General features: G+C 35.7%; 1 long non-coding RNA gene across 2 annotated transcripts in view; it reads left to right on the top strand.

The window, feature by feature from the left end:
* The first annotated feature begins 281 nt into the window (after nucleotides 1-281).
* The window catches only part of LOC114298205 (uncharacterized), an 83627-nt gene continuing 70713 nt past the window's right edge, over nucleotides 282-13195 (top strand). For both annotated transcript variants that reach the window (XR_014329975.1, XR_014329973.1), the window contains exons 1-2: nucleotides 282-491; nucleotides 791-896. This is a non-coding gene — a long non-coding RNA (uncharacterized LOC114298205). The remainder of the gene's footprint in view (nucleotides 492-790; nucleotides 897-13195) is intronic.

Below are 13195 nucleotides of genomic sequence, written 5' to 3'. Positions count from 1 at the left end.
TGTATATAATTACTGTAGTACCTTTTTCAACTTTTCACATACACTATGATTAATGATAATTTTGTTAAATTATTTTTATAAAAAATCTTAAAATAAATGTGAATATCTATAATTATTCCATACATAACACAAGTAAAAAATCTTAAAATAAATGTGAATATCTATAATTATTCCATACATAACACAAGTAATAAATTAATATATATATAATATAATATAAACTTATATCAGGATTTGTTACTTTCCAAAACAACCTCGTCCATTTCCTAGGTCATCTTGACAGAATATATTAATTATATATTGAATAGGTTTGATTCTTTTATCTGCCCAAGACAACCTCCTCTGTTTCTCATTTTCATCCATCTTACACTTTTAATTTGTCTTCATTAGCTCTCCTTGTTCTTCCATTTCGTCTTCTCAGGGGAAGATTGTTCACATTTCAATTGGGATAGGATTCAACAGGACCAAGGAAAATTGTTTTCTTTTTTCGAGTAAGTAGTTTATTATTTGCTATCATTTTATGGATTGAGATCATTTACCTCATGTGTTGAGTTCGTGGATAAACATTTTTTCTTAATTTTTTTTTCTTTTTAAATTAGTCCACCAAAAGGAAGATTAAACGATCTGGTTACTTTCCAATGGGTTTTTTTATTCCTTCCAATTGTAAAATTTAATTTCATATAAGAAAAATGCTTTTCATGGAAACAATTACACCTGAGATGAATATCCGACAAAAACAAAACCTATGGATGGATATTTTTTTTAAATTTTTTTTTTGATTGATTGGCAGGTTTTTGGAACTTATAAAACCATTCTTCATCACATCGGTTTCATTGTTTTATTGGGTTAGGACTCAAAACGGAGTGAGAAGAGAACCATGCCTCCTCAGTCTTCAGGCCATTTTTTTGAGATCTAGGTTTCACTGTTTTGGATTTGCTGTTGTTATATTTCTAAATAGGGCAAATTACGATGTTAGTCCCTCTACTTTGGTCTCAATAATTTCAATTGATTTGATTTTTATCATGAATTTATGAATCTGTCTCAATTTGGTTCAATTGTTTATAACTTTTTATATTTTTGTCTGGAAAATAGGTACATAAGTGGCATGAGTTGTATTTTTAATGGCAAAATTATAAATTTACTCAACTGAGTGAGTGAGTTAACATCAACTAATTCAATGTTATTTTTTTGTAAAAACATTAACAGAATTATCAATTGGATCAAATTAATTCAAAATCTAAAATTAAGGGTCAAAATTGTGTCAATTAAAAGTGTAGAGACCAAATAACACGAGACAAAATATAGGTACCATCGGTGTAATTTGTCCTTCAAATTGTTTCTAATGCTTGGAAACAAGAGTAAATGCTTTTATATCATCTTCCTTTTTTGATTTTTGATTTTTGATTTTTGATTTTTTTGGCAATAAAATAGGTTTATTTGGAACTTTGGAAATTTTGACGGCATGAGTGGAGTCGGAAAAAAAATAAATTAAGGTAAGACTTGCTTGTCAATATTCTATGTGAATTTTACTTATTCAATTAGATTCAATTTTTTATTTTTTATACTTTATATTTGCGTTGTGTTTGGATAATCTGGATAGAAATTTGGATAGCGAAATGAAAAGAGAAATGACGAAAAATTTAACTTATATTGTATTCACATTTCTTGTTACTTTTGCTCTTTCCTTTGCCAAATTCCTACCAAAATTCATGATCTAAACATGACTAGTTTTCTTTTTAATTGTTCAATCAATAGCTTCTCTGCTCTTGTGACAATGCTGCATATTTTTCATAGTAATTTGGTGAAATAATAATTACAAATTCTTTTGATTCATTGTGTAACTCAGGTATTGGGTTGGTTGGTATTTTCTTATTATGCCTTTCGTGGTTAAAACTTGGTTCTTACGTGTTACGGATTGAAAATCTTTACCAAAAATTATCTGCAAAGTAATTACAAATTACAATCTGTCGCGCCTGGATTTTTTGACCAGCTTTTTTTTTTTTTGGAAAGGGATCTTGAAAATCTGTAGCTAAGTGTGTCAAATTGAAATGGAATTGATAGCATGGGATTCAGCTGTGTTAGGTCCACCTAAATATGAGGAAGTGCAATGTTTAAAAAGAAGGAAAGGAACTTTCAATCTTCACTTAAACCAAACAAATAGACCCTTTTGTTCCAATTTGGTGGGGTCAATTACATGAATATGTATTTCCTCATTCCACTCTATGAAGAGCTATATGCTCAATTATTTGATTTTTCACCCGAAAGAGTTTATATTTTCCATCTAAATGAAACTAATTTCATGATATCATATTCTTTGGCGTTTTTCTTTAAATTTCACTGAGTGTGATTATACCGTAAGGGCTTGTTTGATTGAGTGGATTGTACCATATGACTGAGATTATTAATCTATGAGACTCACATTTCATTGTTTGGTTGCAATTTTTGTTATACGGATTAGATTTCGATGCACATTCTATCCAAAAAAAAATTGGTGAATTTTTTAATCCTACAACTAATAATGCAAAACAAACATATGATTGAGATTATATATTTCCATATCCATTGCAAAACAAAAGTAGACATTAGGGAATTATTTATCTCACTAATCTAACTCATATTAGAGTTTCTCTATAAAAGACTTAAGGTAAGACAAACACAAGGCAGGCAATATTCAGCAACCCTAAATCTCTCCTCTCAATCTCTCTCTCTCTCTACTCTTAGTCCGCTCCATCAAAATGAGTACCGATTGAACCATTGGAGGGCTTTTGGATGACACCACAGTGGTGTCACTAAAGACTCACTACTTCTTTTGCAAGATTGGTGGATCAGCTCAGGACCAGACAGATTTGATCTTCAATAAATATGTGCATGCTTTTTGATTTGATGGTCCGAACCAATTAGATTAAAATGATTTAGTTTTCTTTTAGCTATAGTTCAAACTATTAATACACTTCTGGTCATGTAGAGTTTTACCGAGATACTTATATTCAGCAACCAGTGTTTGTGTGAAAACATGGCACTTGTTTCTAAGTTCAATAATCACGAAGATTATGAGATTGAATGCAATTGATATTTATTCTCTTTTGCTAAATATGTTTAATTGTGGAACCATACGTCACAAATTCAGCATTGCCTTTTGGTCCGCCTTTATTGTTACAAACTTCTTACTTGAATTTATATCTTGTTTTAGCTTTAGTACTAAATAAAATTTCATTTATGTTAATTTGATTGATGATCAGTTGTAGTCCTATGATAGAAGTTATTGCTTGCCTTTTATGTGAGTGCTTTTCTAGTTCATGATTTGCAACCAAAGATATTCTTTAATACTTGTTTGGATATGAGTAGCAGCAAACATACTTGTTATATGGTTTATTGTCACGGTCGAGATAAGCCTTTTGGCTCAAATCTCTAGTCTAAACTCAAATCCTACAATTTGTGTGTAAACACTATGTTCTTTCACCTGAATTAGGTGCATAAGAGTAATTCAATTTCTTGTAGGAAAGGGAATAAGGCATTCATTTTTGCTTGCGAGTTTATTTGGATATTGGTATTCTTTGTATGGGATTAAGAATATGGTTCACAAGAAATGCTTGAGACACCTAATTTATCACCCCTAAAATTTACCCCTAATTATGTGTCTAACAAGTGTCAAATTTTGATTTGTCAAACATTCCATCATGTGGGGTCTAATCTCAATGTCACATCGTTAGGGGTCATTTAGGGGTGATAAATTAGGGGATGTATCATTGTTGTATGGTTGACTGTTGGCACACCAATTTGATATGGAAATTTTATTTACAATTTTATAATTTGATGTCTTTAGTATTTTAAATTATTGTTTAATTAGGATTCTTTAGTATTTGGTTTCCTATTTTGTTAAGAATTCTAAATTTCTTTTTAGTATTGGGATTTTTGCCTATAAATAAGAAGTTGTGGTAATTGTATTGGACATAGTTGATTAATAGATTTGTGTGATTTGGGTTGTGGCCCTTTTGTTTTTCCTCTATCCGTTTCTCCCTCTCCATCTACGTCAATTGGTCGTGATGATTGATAGTGAAAAAGACGAAGAATAAAAAAAAACTGTTAACAGAGTCAAAGGTAAAGATTAATTAGTTGTGTGATGTGTATTGAATTGCGATGCAATACCAAATCATACATTATAGAAACATTTCATCATTTAAGTCACTAGTAGTACGACCAAAGATTAAAGTAGCTGAGCCCGATTTGAATTTTTTTTCTTATTTTTTATATTTGCAATGAAATATCATTTATCGTTTGTTATATTAAAATTTCACTTTTATTCCTAATAACTTATGAGTGTGATGCTTTGCTTTTTTATGAATGTATATTTGTCTCTTTAACCAATTTGTAATTTTACTCATAATCTGTTGGTCAAAATCAAAAGAGTTGATTACACTTCTCACCTTTATAGTTTGATTCAAATTTCACTTTAGTCGCTATAGTTTCAAATTGGATAATTTGATCCCTACACTCTAAATCTAATTTTAGCTTGGTCATTCCATTCTAGTTTGAGGTTAAAGTTAACAATTTTGAGTCACTTGTTAGTCTCCTAATACCCATGTAGGAAAATTAACGGAAAATTGGACGGAAAGACTAAATTGAAATTGAATTAAAATCGTAGGGATCGAGTTGTTCAATTTGAAACTATAGGGACCAAGGTAAAATTTGAGTCAAAGTGTAGGGCTTAAAAGTGTAATTAACCCAAATCAAAATCTAATGTTAGTGGTTTGCCTTATTCTTCATGTTAAAAAACTCAATGTGCCTGTTTGGTGCAGCTTAAAAGTTGCTTATTTCAGCTTTCAGCTTAATTTAAACTATTTTGATGTGTTTGGTTTACTTTATAGCTTATAACTTTTTGGAAGTAAGAAATTAGCTTATTCTTTGAGTGTGGCAGGAGATGCTTAATTTATAAGTCAGAAATCAGCTTATATTCATAGTTATAAGCTATAAGCTGTTTAAGCATAAGCTATAAGCACTTTCCCATAGCTCTACCAAACAGGACCAATGAATGTTGGTGCGCTTCTAATCATCTATGTTAATTCATATTTCAATGCCCACTTGATTTTCTATAATGTTTTCATTAATCATAACATAAATTATGAACTTAGGGGGTTTACTAGCAAGGTTGGTTTTGTTGCCTTAATTTTTCTTAGCTTACGTTTGTCACTGAAACTTGGGCTCTAGCTAGCTAATTTATTAGTTGTTTCCATATCAAGATCACTGCAAACTGCAAACCAAAGTTAATAATCTTTTCCACTCTAGTTGGGGACATACCATTGTAACCAAGAAATTAAATTTTATTACCTCTTTTGTCATCTTGTGTTTCGTTGCTTGGGGTTTTTTGTCATCTTGGTTTGGCTTGGGAAATAATTTTTTTCGTTTGTAATTTAAATGATGACTAAGGTTAATAATGAGAAATAGGAAAAAAGGCTATTTTGGGCAAAAGAAAGTTTGTAATGTTAGAATAGATGTCGTTTATATATCGAGTGTCTTTTATTGTTATTAGCGAGGGTATTGTTGTCATTTTGTTATTTTATTACTCTAGTATAAATATGGACCGAGGTAGAGGGTACGAGACACAACCCTAATACCTATTCCTATATTTTTTTGTTTCCTCTCCGTCTTCTCTTCTTCTCTCTAGCCCTATCCTTGATCTCACAAATTCTATAATTCAGCTAGTAAGAGGATAAAACCCATCCTTCCTTTTGAATTATCTCACTTTCTCTTTTTTCATTTGCTTCTCTCCCTAATTCGTGAGCTTCAGTCCTCGTGAAGATCCAAGGGATTCAAGTTCGAAATCACTGAGCCCTAGATCTAGAAGAAGATAAGAGGGATTCGAGTTGTTCCTTCTAATAAACATTCATTTTCTTTAATTCCTCCAACATTCAAACATGCATGCACTTATTGCTTCTAATTGTGATTGTTCTTCTCATTAATTTGTTTTCCTTTTTGCTAATTTTTCTTGTTGAATGACTTTATTGAACTTTATTGCTTTCTTGAGGTGGTATTTTTGATTAGTCTGTAGTAAGTTTATGTTGTTTCTTTTCTTTCCCCGTTGTTGCAATTTGATGCAATTAAATTGTTAAATTATAGCTATGGAAAATAAACTAATGTCCTTGAGTTGGGAATGGACGTAGGTTACGTATTGAGTTTGAGTTTGTAAGTAATAGGAGGAAATCATAACTTTTGTTAATGTATTTCAAAAACAAAACGGTCGTTATGTGATATTGTTGAAATGAAAAACAAAAAGGAAATATAAACTATCTGTATTGTTAAACGAATTGGATGATTTTGGGAAAGGTAATTATGTAAATATACTTTAGTACAAACTGTCACATTATTTACATAGTATGAGTTGGAGCATTCATGATCATAACCATCTGTAAGTTCTATTGTTTAAGATCATGTTAGGATTCCTATTGGACTTTATGTTCATACCACATTTGTGACGTCTCGAAACAAACACAATAAACTCATCTCATAACAACTAATAAATAGTAACATAAATGAAATGATAAGTCTTCATTAATCAGAATTTGATATACAAAAGGTGATAGATATGATATACATTCATAAACAGTACATCCTGAATCTACAGAATGTGTTACAAAATAATGAAAGGAAATAAAAGCTAAACAGATAACCTAGATTATGCGTTCTTATTCCGGTTATTAGCTTAGATTTACTATGTGATGCGCACAGCATACAAGTATAGACTGGGTCGCCTAAATTGGAACGAAACATCTCATATTTGTTTTGAAAACGGTTTGCTACTCGCAAGTAGGCTAAAATGTGGATTTGCCACCTTCAGGTGGGCTTAGAAAACAAGATGATTTGCCACTCTCAAGTGGGCTTAAAACTCACAATTGATGAATTGTTCCAATCCAAATAACCCAACCTTCTCCCACAGGCATTCAGGCAGTTATATCACATAAGCAATTAGCCTCATGGTAAGCATGCTATCATGGCAGTCACTCACACACATGCAAGGATGCTAAAGCGTAAAACTTACCGAGTACTCCAAGCCAAAACAAAAGCTATGTTAAAAATCCATGCATGATCTTAACTATACAGAAATGCCTAATGTAACACATGCAAAAATACAACTACAATAGCCTCAGCTATTCTAAAATGACATGTGAAATGCTACAGCTAACACGTATTCAATTTGGAATTGAAATACAAATGTAGTTAGTATGATGCGCCAAGCCCGGTGCATGCAAGACAGATGAATGAATGCAAACATGCTATCATACTGCATGCTAATTGAAACATGTCCTAAATTAACTATCATAAGCTGGTAAATAAAAAGGAGAAAGACGTGGGGTTGGAAGACATACATTACACTCACGCACACTTATTACAGCATTGCCCTCGCTCGGAGGGTCCGAATAAATAATATACAGTCCGAATAAATAGTACAGTCCAAATAAATACAAAATCCTAATTCATTAACAAATTAATCTAGGAAAGCAGGTAAATTAGCACGCAAATCCATGGACCGTCTCAGCTTTGTTCCAAATGATGAATGATGCATGCTCGAGTTGCCTTGCGTAGAAATCCATTACGATGCCCCAGTTTGCCTCTGTTTGCAATTGTTCTTAGAATTTGCACAACGCTCTAGAAGGCTGCTAATTTCTGATTTACTGTAACAGAGAGCAACAAAGGGGCATGGCAAAGTATTTTCACATATGTATGCATGACTACTCTTCAGGGAGTGTAGTCCTCGATCCTTGTGCCACCAATCACGCATATCAATGCATGATGGTCGAGGAGTTGAATTGCACGACTCAATATGAAATGAATTCACATGAAAACACAACAAGACCTAAACTCCATCATGGGTAATCCAGAGTGTCGGCGACAGGGAATTGAGACACGTTCTGTCACTCAGAGTACGAAACGTACCTCATTTGCCGTGCTTGGGTTAACTCCTATCTCAAACACGATGCAAATGAGATGACATACACAATGCGACTAACATACAACCTAGTATACGTAATGCTATGAAATGGCATACACAATGCTCTAACATGCGACCTAGCATACGCAATGCTATGGACCGAAATGGCATACACAATGCACGATGGACTTATACCAATATGAGTGGACCTCAGCCACACTCACATCAGTGGCCATGTGATGGAAATGAGACAATCGAAATGCGTGCACACATGCACGCATATCGAGGACTGAACCTAAGGCATAAAATGTCACTCTACCAAAGCATGGCAAGGGATGAAAGATGGCATACAAACATGTAATTTCCAGCACTGAAACATGATGCTAAATGGTCCCGAAACATGGAAATATGGCACCCGATGCATGAAATAAGCCCCGAAACTCAAAGCTAGACACATGTATTGAATTATAACTATGCAAAGCAAGCATTATTTGGCCATGAAGTACAAAGACAGAGCGAAGGCAGTCCCAAAACATACACATTTCTAGTTTAAAGCATGGCCAAAAAGTGCTAACATGATGGACTAAAATAGCATGCAAATTTGGCTAGCAAGCATGGTTTACATTGCATGTATATGAAGCGTATGAGAACTCATCAAACCAGCCAAAAACAGTGAATAAAACATGACAAAATATGCCCAAATAACCACTGAAATGCATCCAATGCATGCAAAAATGATGAGCTTCTTTGGAGGTCCATGCAAGGGGTTACTCAACACATACAACAAGGACACTTAGCATGGCAAAACCAACTCTGGAAATCAAATATGAAAAACCTAAAACTCACCAAATTGGCCCTGAAATGGGTCAATGAAGCATACAATGAAAGGCCCCCTCAAAAGGCCTTGAATGGAATTGTTCTACACATGCATTATAGACATAAAATATGGCCAAAAGGGCCTTGGACAGAGCTAAGGCAGGCCTTGAAACTCACCAAATTGAGCCCAAAAAGTGACTTCATAACGTGCAAGTGAGGGTCTCTTTGGAAGGCCAACAAAGCTAGTAAAGAGAATGAGGGGTGAGAGGGTCACCCCTCTATGATTTTGAAGCTCAAAGGCACATCTAAGCCACTGAAAATCCACTGGATTTCAGTGGCTAAAAGGCCAAATCAAGGCCAATGCAAGTGCTCACATGCATAGCTCAAAACATGAGGAAATAAGGCATGAAAGGGGGTAGATGACCCCAAACAGAAAAAGTATCTTAAACAAACATGTTTATAAGCTCAAAAACAAGACTTTTTCTAATTTATGACAAATCTCGAAAATGCTCACAAGTAGGACTAAGATATGATGCAAAATAGGCCTACAAAGAGGGATAAAGCTTACAAGGATGTAGGAGACCTCAAACAGAAAAATGTCCTTAATCAATATTCAAGAGGAGCTCAAAATATTACACTTTTTAGTTTATGAAAAAGTCCAAAAATATTTGCAAGTAAGGCTAATCAATGGAGCAAAAAAATACAAGTTTAAGGGAAATAGGTGCTTACCCTTGAAGAGTAGCAAAGCTGGAGCTTTTGGACCAAGTTGGTGAACCTTCAACCCTTGCAAATCAGTCCCAAAGTGTTGGAATGGATAGAGGAGGTGTTGTGCTAAGGGTTGGTGTGCAAATGGTGCAAGAATATTAGGGTTTGGAGCTTGGAAGAGAGAAATATGGAGGGAAGTGTATGTATGCTCTAACCAAATGGTTCAACCCTTGCAATGGAAGATCAGCCTCCCCTTTATAGAGGACAGGCTCCAAAATATCTTAAAGTGGCTTCACATATCCTCCATACATGTGTATGGAGGATGGTCCAATTGCCTCACAGCTGGCACAGTTGTGATGCATTCAGAGAGGGCAAAAAGCAAGAAGCAGGCCGGCCAGTTCAAGTGGCCGGCCGGCCACTCCCCCTGGTCGGCCGACCAGGGGTCAAAAGGTTTAAGAAGAATTTTTGGTCGGTCACCCCAAAAAGGTGGCCTCCCAGATGAGTGTAACACAGCTGTATAGTGAAAAACCAAAAAATGTGACCAGGAGAGAAAAACCAGCTTTTCAGAGGGGTTCACAAGGGTCAAGGTGAATTACTGGTCGGCCTACCCATATTGGTGGCCTCCCAGATGAGCACAACACAATAGTGGTATGAAAAGCTAGAAATTGTGGCTCAAAAGTGAGAAAAACCAGCTTTCTGTCAGAAAAATCGACTTTTGGAGAGAGAAAATGAGAAAATTGATTTTTCAGGGGAAAAGGTGGCCTCCCACCATCCTACAACCTCCCTAGCAATGAAAATAGGGTCCCTACCAAAAATGGACCAAGACGGATGCAAAACGAAGGTTCGGGGGCCAAAACGCGCGGTTCGGGGCCCCGAAAACAGGCTATTAGGCACCGGAAGTGGCGTATGACCACAAAGGTGGTCTCCCGGGCCACAGTGTCCCTCTAAAGGGAGAAAAGAAGGTGTGTTCCAAAAACCGGAGCAAACGAAGGTAGTTAAGCGGTCCCGAACCGAAGCGCACGACCAACGGCTCCGAAAACCATAAACTGGGCTCCAAATGGGAAAAATGGCCTACGATCACGAAACATAGCCTACGGCCACTGAGAGATGGTCTACGAGACCTCTCCCTCCCTTCGGGACGAGAAAACATAGAAAACAGGACCTGGTTCGCAAACCGAGAAGAAGCATAAAAGAGCCCCGGTGTCCGGAGGAAAGGCTCGCAGCTGAGACTCTGAAACCTCAGAACGAGCACAATATGCATCATCACCGAGTGCTCAATTGGTGACGTCTGAGTCTTAAGGTCGGTCAAAAATGGGGTGTCTACACTAGGCTTATATAAAACTTAAATACAACATAACAACAATGAGCCTTCAGCTCTACAGTCCTCCCAAGCTAAGTCCTTGGTGGAGGCATATCACTAGCACCTGAAAATGATTTTCCCACATAGGGTGAGGCAAAACCCAATAGAAACACTACACACAATGTATAAATCTTAACAAAACCATAAAGTGAATGCATATGCAATGCCTATGCCAAACATTTTACATTTTTTTTCCAAAAACCATGTCATGCCAAGGTTATATCACAATTCTCAAAAATCATGTCCTTGATGCACTACTATTTCCATTTTACGAATATTTCATCCGCGAAAGCAACCGACACCCATGTAAACGTAGCCTATATAAGCACTACTATTGCCATTTTACGGATATTTCGTCTACGGGAACCGACACCCATGTATACGCGCGTTTTTCGGGACTTTCACCCTGGATGCACAGGCCAACTTGATTTGGTGATACACATCTCTTTCCAACGTTCACCCCATTTTTCTCAAATCATATACCTTTTCAATGTATTAAAGTAGTAACAATGTTTAATGCACATGGATGAGAAATTAGTTTTAGTTCACCTAATTCTCATACAATTTCTACAGCACTTTTACAACTATCCTTCACCGATAACCCAAAATAGATATTTCTAAACAGATAAATAAATTTCATTAAAGATACACTTTTCCAAAATCTCTAAATGGGAGTGATAATACATATCCAATTCCGCCATCACCATTAACATTATTTTAATTTCATAATTCTCAACATCAATTCCATTTTCTCTTTACAATATCAAGCATTCATATTTTAAGACAAAATCCCATTCTCTTTGAAAATTAGTTTCAATGTAGAAAATATCTCATTTCATCATATATCAACCCCAATATCATATCCACAAGCTTTTCTAAGAAACCATTTGAAAACCCCTCTTTTACATTTTGATTTCAAACCCTAGGTTTTTGATAAAAATCCCCAATCCACTATAATCCTTCGAAATAGTAAATAACTAAGGTAAAACTCATACAAGAGTGTGAAGAATCCCTACCTCAAAGCTAGAAGACCAAGGAGAGAGTGGAGAAACCACAAAAAAGTTGAAACCCACTTTCGTTCGGATGAAAAGAGAGCCCACGAAGTGTTCAACGTTTTTAACAAAGGAAGTAGGGTGAAGAAACCACAAGATCTTGGTGTTTTTGTAGAGAGAAGGTAGGTTTTATAGAGAGAGAGTGTCTATATTTAGAGTTTTTGGAACGTTTAGAGAGAGAGTGAAATGAAAAAGTGATGTAAAAAGTGACTTTTACGAACTAATATATGCTCAGACTAGAGCGCAAGAAGTGACGCTCGAGCGTAAGACACAAAAATAATCATTGCTCGAGCGCAAGAAGTGACGCTCGAGTATCAAGACATAAGAAAAAAGGCATCACCGCTCGAGCGCAAGAAGTGACACTCAAGCGGAAAATACAATCTCTCAGAAGTTTTACAGTCAGATGCCTACCGCTTGAGCTTAAGAAGTGTCGCTCGAGCGCATGACCGCTTAAGAGCTGGAAGCACCACTCGAGCGTAGAATACACTCTCCCAGTAGTTTTGTAGACCTGCCAATATGCTAAGAGTCCACAAAGGCCACTTGAGCGTAGAGGCCAAAATCTAGGCAACCAAAGTTTTGAAAATCAAGCTACTAACCCGTTCCAAACGCAATCAACACATCTCAATAACCAAACTCATGGAGGGAAAAGATGAATAAGACATGAACAATAATAAAAAAAACAATGAAACTCGAATCTAGAATATCAAATGGGTCGGGTCTTAAACCAGAATCGCTATAACCTCCATCCTTAAGGAATTTCGTCTCTGAAATTATAAAACAAACTTTAAACTATGTTCAAACCAATTGTAACAATGATAATCAATCAATTCCAATACCATGACCCCTCTACTAGTCATTAATTCTCATCAACATGATAAACAAGTTCTCAATACTGAATATATAATTCACATTTTCAAAACATATACAATGTTTACATTACATTAACACCACAAAATTCGCAAAACATTCTCAAGTACCAACAAATAGGTCCGAATACTTCTCACGAACTTCCAACTCACGTTCCCAAGTTGCTTCCTCAACCTCATGGTGTCCCCACAATACCTTAACCAATAGAAACGCCTTACTTCACAAGACTTGACTCCATGTATCTAAAACTCAAACCAGTCTCTCCCACACAAGGCACTCTCACTCACCAACATAAGTCTAGATCCATTTGGGATAACTTCCGAATTCCGGTCAACGTCTTGTGGCCCAAAGATATCAGAACCACCACACAACAAGAAACGAACACGGATGCCTCACCGACCGACACAACTCGCAGTGGTCTACGAAACACGAAATAACCACCCCAGACCACAACAATGCGACAACCTGAAC

This window comes from Camellia sinensis, chromosome 5 (assembly GCF_055761805.1).
Source record: "Camellia sinensis isolate YWXY chromosome 5, ASM5576180v1, whole genome shotgun sequence".
Lineage (NCBI taxonomy): Eukaryota > Viridiplantae > Streptophyta > Magnoliopsida > Ericales > Theaceae > Camellia > Camellia sinensis.
The sequence above is the reverse complement of the archived record's forward strand: the minus strand, read 5'-3'. Positions and strand labels throughout refer to the sequence as shown.